Genomic DNA, 6,000 nt, shown 5'->3' with positions numbered 1-6,000 from the left:
AGGGGAAGAATTGCCAAACTGTCAATTAATTTTTGCCGTTAGCATGTCTACATAGTTACAAAACACTGCCTACAATACTGTTTGCCCAGGGTTTTTTACAAGTTAGTGAACAAACGTGACGTGGACGATGATGAAATCTAATATTTGCAGTTCTGACAGATGTGGACAAAATGGTTACATGAGGGAGATTTATACCTTTTAATGATCCCTCAACATTCCAAAAAGAATCTCCTTATATGTTAGGGGGAAAGGTTCTGGCCTAGTTTGCTCCCCAGAATGCTAGTTTCAAATGTGATACCCCTTTCTTCTCATCCATGTGGGAACAAATGATGTCGCCAAGCAGAACTATGAAGAAATCATTTCAGACTTTGAAGCTCTGGGAAGGAAACTGAAGAACTTTGGGGCCCAGGTAGTTTTCTCATCCATCCTCCCGGTTCTTGGAAGAGGATTAGAAAGGGAAAGAAAAATACTCTGGATGAACGACTGGCTACGAAGGTGGTGCCGACGTGAGAGTTTTGGATTCTGGGACCATGGGCTACGCTACTTGGAACATGGACTGCTGGCAAGGGATGGGTTGCACCTCACAAGGGCTGGAAAGAATCTGTGTGACCACAGCATGAAGAACTTGATCAGGAGGGCTTTAAACTGAATCTTACGGGGGCGGGAGACGTAAACTTCGAGGCAACAATGGATGAAGGCCAATGCACCACAGTACAGAGAACAGCTCCAACAGTGCCCCCAAATAGTGTCCGCAACAATGTAGGAACAAAGCCAGACTATAAAACACATGGTCTTCGATGTCTATATACTAATGCCCAGAGCATGGGAAACAAACAGAATGAACTTAAACTCTTATTACATGAAGGCAAATACGACTTTAGGTATAACTGAAACTTGGTGGGATGACTCCCATGACTGGAATATAGTAATTGAAGGATATAACTTGTTCAAAAAGAACAGAAGAAATAGAAAGGGAGGTGGAGTTGCACTATATGTTAAAAATACCTATCCCTGCACAGAAATACAGGCGGATCAGACTGGGAGCCCCGTCAAGAGCGTCTGGATTAAAATAAATGGGGCAAGAAATAAAAAGAACATGATAATCGGAGTGTACTACCAACCACCCAATCAAGGAGAAGACAAGGATGAAACTTTTGAGAAAAAAATTGCCAGTGTTTCAAGGAAGTGTGATGTAGTAGTGATGGGGGACTTCAATTACCCTGATATCTGTTGGGAGACAAATTCTGCCAAAAGCGGCCCTTCCAAGAAATTCCTGACATGTGTGGGTGATAATTTTCTCCTACAGAAAGTGGAGGAAGGAACTAGAGGATCGGCAATCCTTGACTTGATATTGACCAATAGGGATGAGTTAGTGGATAAAGTGGCAGTTACGGGAACTCTGGGGGAAAGTGACCACGTCATACTTGAATTCTTGATTATGAAGGAGACAAAAGTTGAGTGTAGCCATACACATACTCTGGATTTTAGGAAAGCTGATTTTAATAAACTCAGAACTATGATAAGTAAGGTCCCATGGCAAGTGAGCCTAATGAGAAAAGGAGTGCAGGATGGGTGGGAGTATTTAAAAAAGGAAATTTTAAAGGCACAGTTACAAACAATTCCAACAAGGAGAAAAGATAGAAGACAACAAAGGAAACCAATGTGGTTCCACAAAAAGCTTAGAGATGACCTGAAAACAAAAAAAAGATACATATAGGAAGTGGAAGGAAGGCCAGGCTACAAAAGAATAGTACAGACAGGTGGCGCCAAAATGGCGTTAGGAAGGCTAAAGCTGAGAATGAGCTGAGATTAGCGAGGGATGCTAAAAGCAATAAAAAGGCTTTCTTCAGATACGTGAGTAGTAAAAGACAGAGGAAAGAAATGGTGGTTCAACTGCTTAATGAGGATGGCAAATTGATAACAGATGACAAAGAAAAGACTGAAGTGCTCAATTCCTACTTTGCCTCAGTCTTCTCCCAAAAGCGGGTCTATGACCCCCCTGGAGAAAGTGAAGCAGAAGTTGAGGGGGCAGGATTGCAGTTTGAGATTGATTTAAAAAATGGTCAAAGAACACCTAATTTCCTTGAATGAGTTCAAATCTCCAGGGCCCGATGAACTGCATCCTAGAGTAATGAAGGAGCTAGCGGAAGAATTCTCAGAACCTTTGTCTATTATCTTTGCAAAATCATGGAAGACGGGTGAGGTGCCGGACGACTGGAGGAGGGCTAACGTTGTCCCTATCTTCAAAAAGGGCAAAAAGGAGGAACCTGGGAACTACAGACCAGTCAGTCTGACATCCATCCCTGGGAAAATTCTGGAGCAGATTATAAAGAAGTCAATCTGTAAACACCTTGAAATCAATGCGGTGATCACTAGAAGCCAACATGGATTTGTCAAGAACAAGTCCTGTCAGACTAATTTGATCTCATTTTTTGATAGGGTAACCTCCCTTGTGGACTGTGGGAATGCTGTGGACGTCATATAACTTGACTTCAGCAAAGCTTTTGACAAAGAACCCATCAACATTCTGATTAACAAACAAGCTAAAAGTAGGCTAGATGGAACAACTATTAGGTGGATTCACAGTTGGCTACAGAATCAGACTCAAAGAGTACTTATCAATGGAGCCTTCTCAAACTGGGGAGAGGCAACAAGTGGGGTACCGCAGGGCTCAGTCCTGGGCCCAGTGCTCTTCAACATTTTTATTAATGATTTGGACAAGGAGGTGCAAGGAACACTTATCAATTTTGCAGATGACACAAAATTGGGTGGGATAGCTAATACCCTGGAAGACAGAAACAAACTTCGAAGTGATCTTGATAGGCTGGAGTGCTGGGATGAAAACAACAGAATGAAATTTAATAGGGATAAATGCCAAGTTCTACATTTAGGAAATAGAAACCAAATGCACAGTTACAAGATGGGGGATACTTGGCTCAGCAATACTACAAACAAGAAGGATCTTGGAATTGTTGTAAATCGCAAGCTGAATATGAGCCAACAGTGTGATATGGCTGCAAGAAAGGCAAATGCTATTTTGGGCTGCATTAATAGAAGTATAGCTTCCAAATCATATGAGGTACTGGTTCCTCTCTATTCAGCCCTGGTTAGGCCTCATCTAGAGTATTGCATCCAGTTCTGGGCTCCACAATTCAAGAAGGACGCAGACAAGCTGGAGTGTGTTCAGAGGAGGGCAACCAGGATGATCAGGGGTCTGGAAACAAAGCCCTATGAAGAGAGACTGAAAGAACTGGGCATGTTTAGCCTGGAGAAGAGAAGATGGAGGGGAGACATGATAGCACTCTTCAAATACTTAAAAGGTTGTCACACAGAGGAGGGCCAGGATCTCTTCTCGATCCTCCCAGAGTGCAGGACACGGAATAACGGGCTCAAGTTAAAGGAAGCCAGATTCCAGCTGGACATCAGGAAAAACTTCCTGACTGTTAGAGCAGTATGACAATGGAATCAGTTGTCTGGTGAGGTTGTCGGCTCTCCCACACTAGAGGCCTTCAAGAGGCAGCTGGACAACCATCTGTCAGGGATGCTTTAGGGTGGATTCCTGCATTGAGCAGGGGGTTGGACTCAATGGCCTTGTAGGCCCCTTCCAACTCTGCTATTCTATGATTCTATGATTTTACTACAGACTGAAGTATACAGTCCAGCAAAGAAGACAGCAGCACACTTGTGACAGCTGTTATTGGCCAAATTCAGGGAAATCCCCAAGTGACCGACCATCCAATCAAAACAACAAGAATGAAGCACACCTTAAACAGGTCACGTGCTCCATAGTCCAAAGTGGTGATAACAAGATTTACTCTAAACTAGCCAGGCATTTCTTGATCAGTCCAGACTAGAAATACAGCTTTTATCTGAATATATGATGATGCCTTCTGATGAGTCTGTCTAGCCTAGTGCTGTCTATTCAATTAGAAGTGGCTTTGACAGGCCTTGGGCCTAGCCCCACTAACTGAAGTCTTTTTAGCTGGAGATGTTGTGAGATTGAATCTGGGGCCTAATCTACACCAAGCAGGATATTGCACTATGAAAGTGGTATGAAAGTGGTATATAAAACACAGGAGCCACACCAAGCAGGATATAGTGGTATGAAAGCAGTATATGGGATGTGTCAATGGGGCCCATACTGCTATAAAGCAGTAGTGTGGCTCCTGCCTTTTATATACTGCTTTCATATTGCAATATCCTGCTTGGTATAGATTAGGCCTGGGATCTTCAAGTTATGAAGCGTGTGCTTTATTAGAAACACAAGGATTATGTGAGCATAAAAACATTCCATCTGTGCCCAAGTTCCAGAATCGGACTGTAACGGACATAGTGTGCATCACTACCAATGAATAGCACTCCCAGTATAACACTCCCAATATAACCTATTACCAGAGTAGTTTTCAGCAGAAAGCCATAGCCCAAGCATAGACCTATGAGAGTATCCACAAATGGCTGAAATGTCACAACAAAGGAGCTAATGGGAGGGGGGGACGACGACCAAATATTCTCCTTTTAAAGATTCAGTTTCCAAAAAGCAAATACCAGTTGCTTCATACTGATCTTTGGCACGTAACAAAACATGTGAACAATCAAAGGGATAGTAACAGTCAATTGGCATTTGCTAGCTCACGCCCATGTTCAATGTTTTTCTTCCTCTAATCAAATGTTTGAAGTACTCAAAATCATTTAAAATGAGTAGGGTTGGGGTTTTTTTTAATATTGAACATAAAGTGACCCAATATTTTCAAGACAGATAACTAATGTAACGTATTATCCATGCAATGTTACTTAAGATTTAGAAAGGTTTTCAACTTGTTTTCTTCAACTAAGCTAATGTAGTGTTGTGTAGTAGCTGTGAGTCTGACCAATGAAAGTCCTTGGTTCAAAGCTCACATCTGTCAAAAACTCTTCAGGGGACCTTAGCTGCAGTGACCTGTTGAAGTACTCTAACCAGCAATATAGCCTCTGAGTTGTATATAAGTTATTTACACAAAACATTCAGGAACAAATCATATGAAAAACAGCTGGTGCAGACATACCCTAAGGCAATTTTAATGTATTGTATGGGTAACAATAATGAAATAGTAAGTCCAGGAATCTTTTAGAAAACTTCTAGTAGGGATCCAGCTATCCCATGATCTCTAAAAACAATTGTTAAAACCCTAAAAAACAGGGAAATTACACTTTGAAATACATTGCTGTCTATGAGCCTTTCTACACAAGGCATGTATTGTGCACTTTGATTTCTCACTCATGGTAGTTTGCGGGTACTTTACACAATGACCTCCCCCAAGGCTTCTCCTGTGCTTTGCAACCAGTATCGCGTGGGATGGGGGCTTCTAACAAGGAAAGCCTGGTATATCTTGAATGGCAGCATGGAACTCTTGTGTATTTCTGTAATTCCGCTATACCCCAGCCCCACCTAGTGGTTGTGTAGTGGAACATACAGAAAGAAAGAAACACAGAAAAACATACATGTAACGTAGCTGATCTTAATCCTATGAAGAATCAGGAAGCAAAAGCCTTGGTAAAGTCGCATATTAATGAAAAACCTCATGTAGAAAAGCCTTAGGTCAACAGCAGTACCAGTAATTACATCAGCCTGTTTACTTGGACTGACATTTGAACGTGCTTAATTTGTGTTTGCTTAGCTGTTAGAATTAAGGGCCACACCTATAAGAGAGCAGATTTAACCTCCATTCTTGACATGTTTTTCGATCTCCTTTACAAGCAATTGTTAAGCTGAAAAGTATACTTATAGTGCAACCTATGCATGTTTAGACAGGAAAAAGTCCTGTAACTCCCAGCATTCCCCAGCCAGCCATTGCCAGATACTAATTAGAGAATGCTGAGTTGTAGAGCTTTTTTTTCTGTCTAAATATGCACAGCATTGGACCCTTGATATATTTAATACTCTTTAACCTACAAAAAATGCTTAAGTCTAACTTGACATTTTATCATATCAACACACTAGTGCCAAAACAAGAGGTCTAAAGG

The sequence above is a fragment of the Elgaria multicarinata genome, chromosome 8 (genome assembly GCF_023053635.1).
Source record: "Elgaria multicarinata webbii isolate HBS135686 ecotype San Diego chromosome 8, rElgMul1.1.pri, whole genome shotgun sequence".
Classification (NCBI taxonomy): domain Eukaryota; kingdom Metazoa; phylum Chordata; class Lepidosauria; order Squamata; family Anguidae; genus Elgaria; species Elgaria multicarinata.
Note: the sequence above shows the minus strand (reverse complement) of the source record.